This window comes from Rhinolophus sinicus, chromosome 13 (genome assembly GCF_057876585.1).
Source record: "Rhinolophus sinicus isolate RSI-liver-muscle chromosome 13, RSI-T2T, whole genome shotgun sequence".
Lineage (NCBI taxonomy): Eukaryota > Metazoa > Chordata > Mammalia > Chiroptera > Rhinolophidae > Rhinolophus > Rhinolophus sinicus.
Genome location: NC_142513.1, coordinates 38,639,971 through 38,653,449, shown reverse-complemented (window position 1 = coordinate 38,653,449; position 13,479 = coordinate 38,639,971). Strand labels below are relative to the sequence as shown.

At 47.6% G+C, this 13,479-nt stretch overlaps 1 protein-coding gene across 1 annotated transcript in view; it reads left to right on the top strand.

Annotated features, from left to right (window-relative positions):
• OVOL2 (ovo like zinc finger 2) overlaps positions 1–13,479 on the top strand; it is a 47,975-nt gene that overhangs the window by 28,253 nt on the left and 6,243 nt on the right. The gene's annotated exons all lie outside the window — the stretch shown is intronic.

Genomic DNA, 13,479 nt, shown 5'->3' with positions numbered 1-13,479 from the left:
TTCGCCACATTACTCGGGATGTGGGATAATGCAGCCTTCTCTGCCACAACACTCAAGCCGAATGAGGAAATGGGTTATGGTGGATAACTCACCGTCCCTGCCATTGCAGGCCAGACCTGTAACATTCCACCTTAGTTTTGACCCCCTCCTCCCAACCCTGTTTGCTTGTCCTGCTCGCAGTTGTCAGGAAATCCAGCTAGAGTGTATAAGGTCATGATTTAGGGCACTGGTTCTCAAGGTGGCATCCCTGGAACCTTAGGTTTGTTGGTGGTAGGGATGTGAATGGATGAGCCATTGTCAATATTTTATATCCCTCATTAGAAATCATTTATTAACCTTTACAAAATCCACCCAGCAGTATCTTTGCTTTTGGCTGGTGTTAGTTCAGCACAGTGTGGAAACTGGTGCTCATGCTTGTCAGAAGTGCCTACTGGTGGTTCATTTTGCAGAGAGGGCTCTGTTATCAATCAATGTGGTTTATTTGGTTTATGGCTTAGGTTGGGTTCCTAGAAGCAAAGCCTGAGACAGAGACTCTGGGATAAGTGATTTATTGGGAGAGGCTCTAGGGAGGCAATTGTGAGGGCGAAGGGTATGCTCACTATAACGTTGATCAATTTGGCCCAATTCTCTGGCACAGAGATAGACCATTTTGCAGTCCCACCGGCAATGTGTGAGAGTGCCCCTCTCCTCCTAGATTGTCATTTATCTTTAGATTTTGCTCATGCTGTGCTGTTTTTTTCTTGGCCAAGCAGAAGTTTTGTGATTTTTATGAAGTTTGAATTGATCCATCCTTTTCTTTTATAGCTGCTGGAGATTGAGTTGCAGTTAGAAAGGCCTTCCCACTCCGTTACATCTGAATTCTGTCATGCCTTTTTCTAGGACTTTAATGGTTTCATTTTATCATGTATAAATCTTTGATCCTTTTGGACTATTTCCTGGTGTGTAGTGGGAGGTATGGATCCAACTTTATCATTTTCCAGATGGCTGACAAAGAGATATTTTTTAACAGGGAGCTGGTCCAAAACACACCAGAGAATGCTTTCTTGAGGAAAAGGTCATGTGCCTCAGCAAAAGGTATTGAAAATTATAGTAAGGAGCAGTTTTCTTAGTTAGCAAAGATTAATTTGTTCAATTGATATTTGCTGAGGGCCCACTGCGTGCCAGCTACCTTTCTAGGTACTGTGGACAAAGTGGACACAAGTCCTCGTCCTCCAGGGCTCCCATTCTCTTGGGGGAGAGACAAACAAGAAATAAGCAAGTAAATATATACAGTGTTAGCTACTGTAAAGAAAAATCACAATGGTGTTCCAGTTACTGTGACTGTGTAACAAATTGTACTCAAACTTAGCAGTTCTGTGGGTCAGGAATTTGGACGGAGCACAGCACAGAAGCACAGAGGATGGCTTTCCTTTACTCCATGATGTCTGGGGCCTCAGCTGGCAGACTTGAAGGCTGGGGCCTGTACACCTTCTGAAGGTGTGTTTGCTGATGCATCTGGTGGTTAATGCTGGCTGTTGGCTGGGACCTTGATTCCCTCCTACATGGGGCTCCCCTTATAGTCGCTCTGTGTAGGCTAGTTTGGGCTTCGTCTGATGTGGTGGGTTCCAAGGGAGAATGTCCTCGGAGAGTCAGGCGGAGGCTATATCATCCATGAAGAGCCTGCCTCAGAGTCCTGCAGTGTCACTTCTGCCACTTTTATCTGTTAGAAGCAAGTTAGTTTTTAAGACTGATCCATATTGAAGAAGAGGAAAATAAGACTCCCCTTTGATGAGAGGAGTGGTTCTCAAAGAGCTATGGGACCATGCAAATTGCTATGGCCATTTTTAGAAAATAAAATCTGCCACATAAGGCAAGGACGGTTGGGATGAGGATGGATAGGTGATGGCGGTGGAGGTTCTTGGCATTTATATAGGGGGCCAGGGACGCGCAGCCTTAAATACCTGAGGGAGTAAGCCCTGTGGTTATCTGGGGAATTGTCTCAGGCAGAGGGAACAGCAAAGGTGAGGCCAGGGAGCAGGGGTGTACTTGACTTGTCTGAAGAGCAGGAGAACCAGTGTAGCTGCAGTGGGGTAAGAAGAGATGGGAGAGTGTAGATGAGGTCAGAGGTCAGAGGGAGCAGACTATTGTAAAGACTTTTCTTCTGAATGAATTAGGAAAGCATTGAGAGTTTTGAGCAGAAGAGTAACGTGATGTCACTTATGTTTTAATGGGCTTGCTGTGGCTGCTGTGAGAACAGATTTGGAGTGAGAGGCACGAGTGGAAGTGGGGAGACTAGTACGGAGGCCATTGCAAAAATAGGCAGGACATGATGAATGTTTGGGCCAGGGTGATGGTGGAGGAAGTGGTGAGACCCGAATGCTGGATATGTTTTTATAAATAAAGCTAGCTGGGTTTGTTGATGAATTGGATGTGGGTTACTGGACAGACTATACATGCTTATTTGTCTGGGATAATTCCAGTTTATATAATGAATGACATGGTCCCCCTTGTGATGAGAAAAAGAAAGAAGTCAAGAATGGCTCCAGTTTTTTTGCCTGAGCAACTGGAAGAATTGCGGTGCCTGAGGAGCTGGGTAGGATGAGGGGAGGAATCAGGAGTCCAGTTTGGATCTTTTTAAGTTGTTTATAAGACACCAAGTGTCTGGTAAGCACAAGGACAAGTTGAGTAGGAGGTGGGAGTTCTAGGATCAGGTCTGAGATGGAGATAGGGAGTTGAGTGTTGCTGGACCAGAGAAAGCATGAAGCCAGAGGCTGAGGCAATCATATTGCAGCAATGAGAAAAGCCCTGGGCACCTTGGTGTGCTGGGGAGTGAAGATGCAGCAAGTGAAGAGCAAGAAGGAGCTGCCATAGAACCGCAGGGGACATGTAGACTGTGGGGGTTAGTGCCCTTTCAGAGGTGTTTTCTGTCACCAGCGGGGTGCTGCTCTTTGCTTTGAATGAAAATCTTTCTTAGATATGTATACTTCCTCAACTTAAACAGAGGACAATGAACACAATCTACTGTTAGGAGGGACTTAGTCATGACTATAAATATCTCCTGTGGTCATACCATTTGTAAGTATGGTTGCTGGAAGCCTCTCAGACCCCAAGGCCTGCTAGTGCCTGCCCTGCAGCCCAGACTGTTCTGAATCTTCGGTTTGTGTTTTGAGTTTTCTGTCTTCTCCTTGGCTGGCAGCTGTCACTTTCCTTCTTATCCTATCGCAGCCCCTCCTCCTTTAATCCATGGCTTCCCAGACTACAGTTGTTTGATAACCGGCTTATCGAGCACACTAGAATTGTAGGTGAAGTGAATAGCTGTCCTGTGACCATTAGTCACTATTTAGGCTGCTTGGCAGTCTTGTTTCTTTTGCTCTTCACTTTCCCTGGATGATTGCTTACTTTAAGGTAACTTTTGGATAAGAGGAATGTAACTGTAAAAGTTATTTTGTTGCCAAATTAATCAGTCATTCAGTATTTACTAGGCACACCCTGTCCCCAACATTGTGTTAGACCCAGCAGGGGCTACAGAGAGTGACTGATTAATTCATTCATACAACAAATATTAGTTGTGAGCTTACAGACAAAAATGCTGCCTGTTTTGAGTTTACATTCTAGGGGAGAGGGTAGACAATAGATAAGACAAATTAGTAAAATATGAGAATGTAGGTGGCGCTAAGTGCTGTGGGGAAGTCATCAAGCAGAGAAAGCACATGGCGTGTGAGGGAGAGGAGGTTGCAGTTTAAATGGAGTGGTCCTGGGAGGCCTTAATGAGAAGATGTGGGGAGCCTAGACCCACAAGCTCAGGATCCAGCAGCATCGAGATCAGGTGGTGGCTGTGTATCGTGGCAGGTCCAGGGCTTCCCATCACACTAAGAATAACTCCTGAATCCCTTTCCATGGCCTCCAGCACGGAGGGGATCTGGTCCCTGGCTGCCTCCTGACCTCATCACTCACTGCTCAGCTCTGGCCACAATGGACTCTGCTTTCCTCACACACCTCAAGCACATTATGGTCTTAGGGCCTTTGCACCCCCTCTTATTGCTGCATGTCTCACTCTTTCACTTTATTTTGGTCTTTGCTCAAATGTCACATAATCAGTGAGTTCTTGTCAGTGCTGGCCCCCAGTGAACCCTGCCTCCCAGTGCTCACCTCCTATGCAGTCCCCTCCCACACTGAATCTATATTGGCCGTGTGACGCACTTTAACCAACAGAATGTGTTAGAAGTGATGCTGGGCCATCTCCAGGCGTAGCCCTAACATGGCCTGGCAGCTTCTGCTTTTGAACATGGAGAATGCTGAGCTGCCATGTAAGAAGTCTGCCTACCCTGCTGGAAAGGCCATGTGAGAGGCCACATGGACAGGCCACCCCGAGAGGGAAAGGCCCTGAGACTACCTGGAGAGAGGGGCCCAGCTGTCCTGACATCCCGGAGGAGCTTATCCTTCTTGCCATCCCTGCCAAGACACTAGACCTGTGAATGAGTCACCTTAGAGGTTCCCACCCAGTCAAGCAGCAGACGACTGCAGCCCCAGCGAAAATCTGGGGAGCAGAACCACCTTGCTGAGCCCAGTCAGTAAACAGAATTTGAGAGATGAAACAATTGTTGTTGTTTTTTGTTTGTTTTTTTAAAGATTTTATTGGGGAAGGGGAACAGGACTTTATTTGGGGAACAGTGTGTACTTCCAGGTCTTTTTTCCAAGTCAAGTTGTCCTTTCAATCTTAGTTGTGGAGGGTGCCGTTCAGCTTCAAGTTGTTGTTCTTTCAGTCTTAGGTGTGGAGGGCACAGCCCAGCTCTAGGTCCAGTTGCCGTTTTCTAGTTGCAGGGGGCGCAGCCCACCATCCCTTGCGGGAGTCCAACCAGCAACCTTGTGATTGAGAGGACGCATTCCAACCAACTGAGCCACCTAGGAGCTCAGCGGCAGCTCAGCTCAAGGTGCCGTGTTCAATTTTAGTTGCAGGGGGTGCAGCCCACCATCCCTTGTGGGAGTCAAGGAATCGAACTGGCAACCTTGTGGTTGAGAGGATGCGCTCCAACCAACTGAGCCATCCGGGAGGCAGCTCAGCTCAAGGTGCCGTGTTCAATCTTAGTTGCAGGGGGCACTGCCCACCATCCCTTGTGGGACTCGAGGAGTTGAACCAGCAACCTTGTGATTGAGAGCCCACTGGCCCATGTGGGAATAGAACTGGCAGCCCTCAGAGTTAGGAGCATGGAGCTCTAACCGACTGAGCCACCGGGCCGGCCCAACAATTGTTGTTTTAATCACCTAGTTTTGAGGTGTTTTGTCATACAGCAGTAGTTAATTGGAACACTTTCTCTGACCACCTCAATTCAAATTGTATTCTCTGTCTATATTCTTTCCCCTGCTTTGTTTTTTTTCACAGCACTTAAACTTTCCTGACATTTAACATGCATTTGTTTACTGTCCATCTCTCCCATTGGACTATAATCTCCATGAGGTGAGGAATTTTGTTTGTTCTGTTCACTACTTTATTCCTGGAGCTTAGGACAGTGCCTAGGTCCTAATAGACACTCTATAATTACTTGATCAATGAATAAATATATAAGTATCCATGCTTTTAAGATCCAAATAGCCTTGATTTTAGAATGACTCATTTCCTCTGAGAAAAAACATCTAATCCCCAGCTCATAAGGTCACACACAGTGTTCCGTGAGGAGCATCCTGCAACTGACCGTAGGAACGAAAATCCACACGTTTTATTGAACTCCTGCCACATGGAAAATTGATTGGAAAACTAACAGATAAACATTTAAAGATAAATACCGTGTTTCCCCGAAAATAAGACCTAGCCGGACAATCAGCTCTAATGCATCTTTTGGAGCAAATTAATATGAGACCCAGTCTTATTCTACTATAATATAAGACCGGGTCTTTAATATAATGTAATATAATAGTATAGTATAGTATAGTATAGTATAGTATAGTATAGTATAGTATAGTATAATAACAAGTCTTATATCAATTTTTGCTTCAAATGACGCTTTAGAGCTGATTGTCCGGCTAGGTCTTATTTTCAGGGAAACACGGTAGCAACTTTAAACAAATCCAGTTCTATGTTTGGGAAATCCCATGTCCCCAAAGAGAGGGCCAGAAGCAGTAGCTGCTGCAAAGCCAGCTGGAGGAAGGGTGAAGAGCACCAGGTACAGGAGGAGATGCATGGAGGGTACTGGCCCAGCTGCTCATGACCCCTAGGGTCTGCCCTGTGTGCACGTGCATGGCGCACGCGCACACATGCTACCTAACAATTTCCATAGAGAGGCTTCTTGGGCTCTGCTAGTCCTGCCTTATATGCGAAGGGACAGATTTGAGTGGCTACCATCATGGTCTACACAGTTGCTATTTCTGCTCTCTGTTCTGTCGGCCTGACGTTTTCTCAACTAATTCTAAGCCCAGTGCACCATTTTAGCTAGCGTGGGCGAGTGTTTCATGGGGACAGCAGATGGATGGGATGACAAATAGCACGATGGTAAGGACAGCTGAGAAGTGCTTTTTCCTGTGCCGGAACTGTTGGCTGTGCACGTGCTCCAACGTAGTCTGGATGTACTATGGAAGCAGCAGCAGATCCTAGGGGTCAGTGGACAAACTGGCTTCCATTTTTTTCTTTGCTGCTAAGCATCGTCATCCATACATCCAATCAACCATCTCACCAACTGTCCCAGACCCTGAGACAGTGGTTTATTACTGTCCCCATGGAGTATGACATGGTTGTAGGAAGTGAAACAGGGAAAAGAAGAAAGCCAGCACAGGGCATGGAGTGAGCAGTTTACTGGGGAACCCTGGGCAGCGACACAGAACATGCCCCAGAGCTGTCCCACCCAAGAAGTGAGGAAGCTGGGCTATTCAGCCACAACTCCTGTATTTCACTGGCCAAGGGTTGCCCCTGGGGGAGTTTACTCCATGGAACTTCGGCCTGCCCTGTAGCTAGACAAAACCTTCAGGTAGTTCTCAGGTTCTTAAAAGAAGCCATCTGTCATTGTCAGCTGTGGGCTGCTGCAACAAAGTACCATTGACTGGGTAGTTTATAAACAACAGAAATTTTTTTCTCACAGTTCTGGAGGTTGGAAATCTGAGATTAGGGAGCCAGTATGGGTTCTAGTGAGGGCCCTCTTTCAGGTTGCAGACTGCCACCGACTTATGTCCTCACATGGTGGAAAGACAAAGCTAGCTTTCTGGCTTCTCCCTATAAAGGCACTAATCCTATTCCTGAGGGCTCCACCCTCCCAACAGCCCCATAAATACCATCACATTGGGATTAGGGCCTAACATGAATTTGGGGGAAACACACACATTCAGTCCATTGCACCATCATTTGGAGCAGCAAGTGCTGAGGGGATATGGACAGGACACGACAATGTTGCTACACGGACCAGCATGGCCTGTGTGTCTGCCTCAGGTCAGGCCCTGTGCTGCTAGCACTGGGTGCAGAGGAAATATAAACCCGGATCCTTGCTCACCATAGGGGAGACGAATGTACAACTACGTAGATGTGGTGAACACTTACACAGAGGCTGTGTCAAATGCTGTGGGAGGCAGATCACCACTGAAGGCACCAGGAAGCTTCGCAGGGCAGGGAACACAAGCTGGGCCTTGAGAGCCAGATACTAGTTGAGGGTCATATGTGTGTCACTAACAAGTCACAGAGTGTCGTGCGGGAGACCCTGCTCGCTGCGCCATTTGTCGTGCAGGGCGGCCTGGGGGGTCTCTGCTCCCGCTCCCCACACAAGAACGCAGGATATGGTGAAGCCAAAAAGGAACACCCACGGAGGCATAGGTAGGGGAGTCATACCACTATGGTCTCACTGGAGGCTGGGTTCACTGGACATGCAACCTGCTGTCCGTTTTTCTGCCAACTGACCGACGACTCTCCTCCACTCTCCTCGGCTCTCCTCGGCTCTCCTCGGCTCTCCTCGGCTCTCCTCGGCAATCCTTGGCTCTCCTCCGCAGCCATAGCAGCCATACCAGCGGCCAATTGGCTAACTGGCCACAGCTGATGGCCAAGCCGACGGCCATCCATTACCCAAGCCAGCACCCCTCCACGTGAGGCCGAGAGCCTGTAAACTACTTTCTGGGGCTCTGTCCCCACACAGAGTTTCTGCACTCATGTGGTGGCTGCTGTGATGTTGGGCAGGTAGAATTCCTAACTATGATAATGTTCGTCAGGCATTCAGAAAGAAAGCTACACCAGAAGGGTGCAGAGGCCTCTCAGTCAATTCCGGGTGACATTCAAAAACAATTCTTAGTGCACAAACTGCAGAAACGGGCAGCAGGCCAGATTTGGTCCACAGGCAACTGTTTGCTGACCCCTAAGCAAGACTTGCAATAGCTGTCCAGCGGGTCTCTGCCTCAGGTCTTGCCCCTGCTTTCTGCCCTCGAAACAAAATGGATCTTCTTGAAAGGGGATGGGATGGCTTTACTCCCCTACTTATCCCACCTTTCCATCTTCCTTAGAATAAATCCAATGTCCTTTCATGGCCTATTGAATCTGGCATCACTCTTCCCTTTCCTCACTGCTTCCTGACCATCCCTGTCTTCTTACCACTGCATGTCCTTTAGGCTTGGAGAATACTCTTTGTGGGGCTCTTTACATTGGCCACTTTTCATCTTTCAGGTTTTATCTTACATGTCACCTCTCAGAGGAGCCCGCTCTGACTGCCCAATCCAAAACTGCAATTCCCTCACTGGCTCAGTGATTCTGGCTCTTAATGGTGCCTGTCAATCTGAAATTGTCTTACTGCTTTTTCAATTGCCTGCCCCTTCTCTAGACTGTAACCTCCATATCTGTCTTGATCCTCAGTGTCTTGTATAAGCTGGCACAAAACAGACACTCAATTTGTGGGATGAAGGAATGAATTAACCTCTAGCCCATGACCCCATTCATTTGTACCACCCTGTCCTTCTGTACTGCTGCCCAAGTCCCATTTTACAAGTATTGGCTCACTGTCTGGCTTCTCTAGTTCTGCATCTACTTTTCAAATCACTAAGCTCACAAGGGAACCCACAGCCTGTTAGCAAAGAACTAACCACAATATCTTTGGTGGTCCAGTCTGATCCCCAACTCTTTTTCTGCTATTCTGGGGCAGGGCAGTTTCCTGTTTTTGTTTGTCCCTTCATTTATCTCTCTTAAAAACTGTTCTGTATGGCTTTTGACTACTTCTTGCACTTTCTTGATTCATGTGTAGTACAGTTTGCTTAACAAGCACTGTATATGTATTGAATGCCACATTTGTCCAGCACTATTGATGTATCCTAATGACTGGGGAGATGATATACACACCTAAAATGGTTAAGTGACTGAAAAACGTAGAATACCAACGAAAATCAAAGTGAGTGGTAAAAATAATGCCCCCTTAGGAGTTCAGTGAAGCGTGGAATCATCATGTACTGGTTGGAATCAGTTCCAAGGAAATAGGAATAAATATTTACCCAGTGCCTACTCCATTTCCAGCATTGTCACAGATTCCCGCATGTTAATTTTCCTGACAACACTGGGGTCAGTACTATCCCCAAGTTACTGGTGAGGAAACAGGTATGGGGAAGGGAAGTGACTCACCTAACATTGCAGGGCTGGGATTTGAACCCTGGTCTGCCTGATTCTGAGGTTCCTGCTTTCTGCACTATACTATCTCCTTTCCAGCAGAGTTGGGAAGACTTGTGCCAGACATCAGGTAGGAGTGGGGTTCAGGTCCAAGCATTTAGAAAATTAAGATTTGGCTGAACAACGGGATGAAGGGAAGTTATTTTAGGTGAAAGCATCATCACAAACTACAGCTTAGAAATGGTGATGAGCCTGGTGCTATGGGACAGATGAGATTGGTCTGAATGGATGTTTCTAATCAAAGCTGACCTTTGCTTGTTGTTTAGACTCTGTTTTCTTAACTTTTAACATCCCATTAACTTAGTGACTGTACTAATTTAAAAATATGTTATATAACAGAGTTCAGCAACATTGTTTTTTTTACACCCTTTCATGGAACATTTTTGTACAGATATTTTAAAATGTATGTGTCTTTGATGATTAATATAACATTTTCGTGCACCCTGAAATTGTTTTAGACTATGATTTTAGAAGTCTTTGCAGCAGACAGTCCAAGCCCCTAATTCGGAAAGAAATTAACTAACCGGGCCTCTCAGCTCAGCCCTCTGTGGCAGTTTGAGGGAGTGGCCCTGATACACGCACTTGACCATCTCTCCACTGGTGAGTTAGGATTTCTCAAGAAAAGCCTGCCCTGCTGGGTGCCATGGTCTCCTGCCAGTTTGTAAATAGCCTTGTTCCTAATTTGTCTCATCTCTCTTTTCTGAGCCTGTGACCCAGATTCATTCAGCTATAGGAAGCTGCACAGGGCTGTGCAGACAGGTCACCATGTCGCTGTACTGGTAAAAGTAAGGAGAAAATCACAAGCTGCCTAAAAATGGTGAGAAGATAATAGAAAAACTCTCACACAATTACTTTAATTCAAACCAGATCTGTGTTAGGGACTACCGTGTTTCCCAGAAAGTAAGACCTAGCTGGACGATCAGCTCTGATGCGTCTTTTGGAGCAAAAATTAATATAAGACCCAGTCTTATATCATGTAAGACCCGGTCTTATATTATTATATAAAACCCGGTCTTATAGTAAAGACTGGGTCTTATATTAATTTTTGCTCCAAAAGACGCATCAGAGCTGATTGTCTGGCTAGGTTGTCCGCATTTTCGGGGAAACAGGGTAAAATGCCACAGTTCCTCTGAGATTCATGTAGGTCCACCCATATTTGGCTTCTGCCCCATAACTACAGTCTACTTCTCCCACCACTAGATGGCAATCCCGTTTTAAAGCAGATTTTATTCAAGCAATCCTGTTCAAAATAAAAAGTAAAAATGAATTGGTTTCACCCCATCATGTTGGCAAAAAGGTCTTAACGTTCTTGTGTTAATATGTGGGAAAACAGAAAATTTCAGACACCACTGGTGGGAGCTTAACTTGATTTGGGAGACGAATTTGGCAGTAATGTTTAAGCTGTGCACATATTGAGGCCAGCAAAGACATGTCCATGTGTGATCATTTGATGATGATGATGATGGCTAACATTTACTTTGCTCCCATGATGTGTGTGGGGACAGAGCCAGGAGAGCAGTTTCCAGGCTCTCGGCCTCATGTGGAAAACTCCTGGCTCAGTTATTAGATGGCCATCAGCTGTAATCAGATGGCCATCCTCTGTGACTAGTTGGCCATCAGCTATTCCCGGTTAGCCATTAGCCACTAATATAACTGCCATGGCTATGCTGGCAAGGCGGTTGGCAGAGAAGTGAACTGCGGATTGTGGATCGTGTGGCTCTTGCTTCCTGTATCTCCAACCCAGCCACCAGCGAGAATATAGTGGTATGACCCCCCCTCTATTCATGGCTCCGTTGGTGTTCCTTTTAAGCCTCACCATACTCTGTGTCCACCTGCCAAGAGCAGGAGCGGGCCCAGAAACCCTGCATGACACATGGCACAGAATATTCATGGTGACAGCCAGAATTTTCAAAGGGGTAATGGAGCAGTTTATAGGTAAGAAAGCTCAGTTTCGGGAGGCCCATGAGGAGCGGTGCCAGTAACAGGACGCACGGTCTGCCTGGGAGACTCGAACCTCTGGATGGCACACCACCCTCTTGGCCATAGAAGGCGTCGCCTTCCTTTTGGTGGTCTGCTGCTGCTGTAGGCTCCGATGGTTGTGGACATCTTACACCGAGGCCATCACCCACTCGGACACTTGGCACAGTGAGCAGGATTCTGGCCAGGTAGGAATGGTGTCTGACTCTGGGTAGGAGGACGTGTGGCCCCCACACAGTGTGTGGTACCAGGTAGCCACTGTTCTCAGGAGTTTAACTCCCGAGGAGGGATGGGAGGAAGTGGATGGCTCTCAGGCCAGTGTGGAGAGGGCCCTGCAGGTTCTAGCTGAGCAGTTGCTGGAAGAGGCGAAGGGTACAGCCGGCTGTGTGCGTTGGATGTTCTTCACTGTGTTGCATCTTAACACAGAAGCTGCGCTTAATGAAATAGCTCGGGTGCAGGACCAACAGCCCCCGTGGGAAGTGCTGGAAGCTTGGAACCACCAGTTAGAGGAGGTTCTCACCACATTGTGTCAGAAGTCAGGGGAAGCGCTTATTGAAGCAGCCCAGATACAGGACTTGCAGTCCCAGGGGGAGATGCTTGAAGCTCGGGTCCGCATGTTAGAGGAGGAGCTGCACAGTGGAGACTCCGAGGCAGAGGCAGACGACAGGAGTGGAAGCGATGTAGCTCCCGACCCCAATGCCCAGCCCATCATGCAGCAAAAGGTGAAGCATGAGCAACCTTTGGGCCCCGGGGGCGTTGCTGCCGACAACCCAGCAGTGACTGAGTTCACAACCTACACCCCTTACACTCCCATTGAGTTACAGGAGCTGAGGAGGTGATGCTGACAGCGCCCTGGAGAGCTGCTCCTGGCTTAGCTGCTGCATTTATGGGGTGAGGGAGCAGACAGCATTCTCTGCTCCCCGGACAAGATGGAAAAGCTAGCCTCTGTGACAGGGCATCTGTCCCTGCGACAAAGGTTACATAATTGCCATAGGTTGGCCCAAGACCAGGGCAACCACACTCTAATGTAGTGGCTCACTGCTGCGGTACGCACGGTATGGGGAGAGGCTGGTGAGCTGCCAGACACTGTGAGTCAATGGCAATCGTATACTGAACTTACTCAAATCATCTGTGAAATGAGTATGAGACATGCTATGTTCAACCCTAATACGCAGGGGCCGGATGACGAGCGTTTTACAAGCAGCATGAGAGATCTGGTTTTGGATACTGCACCTGCGAGTGCTTTTGGATCCTTGGTTGCCATTCTTATGCCCCATATGGAGCGGCGGATCCATGAAGTTACCATTGCCATGGCCACTCTAGGGGATGTTGAAAGCCAGAGGCAAAGGAAGTTAAGACAGGAGGTCAGAGTAGTTAAGGCCTGGAAGCCCAAGTCAAAAGTAAAGGGACGAGGTTGTGGGTCTCACAGAGTAACACGCGCACAGATGTGGCGTGATCTCGTGGCAGCAGGGGTCGATCGGGAAAAAATAGACCGAAACCCAATGCACTCTTGTTGGAACTTTGGAAACAGTTGTGTCTGGAACAGCAATTCCAGAGAAGCCTAAAGGAGAAGTCTGGGAAAACGCGACCCGTGTCCCTCTAGGACTTCATGCGGCCACTTGAGGCCAACTCCTTTCAGCTTGATTAGGGGTGGGGCCAAGGTACCTGGTCAGAGGGGACAAGCGGGGACCAGAGGCCCCACGTGGAACTATCCATCCATTGGTCCCCTTCTAATGTGCAGAGGGTTTTGGCTCTAGTTGACACTGGCTCAGACTGCAGTCTTGTCTATGGGAACCCAGAACTGTTCCCAGACCAGCAATCTGCATTGATGGCCACAGGGGAAAGACTGTGACTGTGAAAGCTGTTTCATTACCATTGGGTATAGGAAGGCTTCCCTCCCGTACCTATAA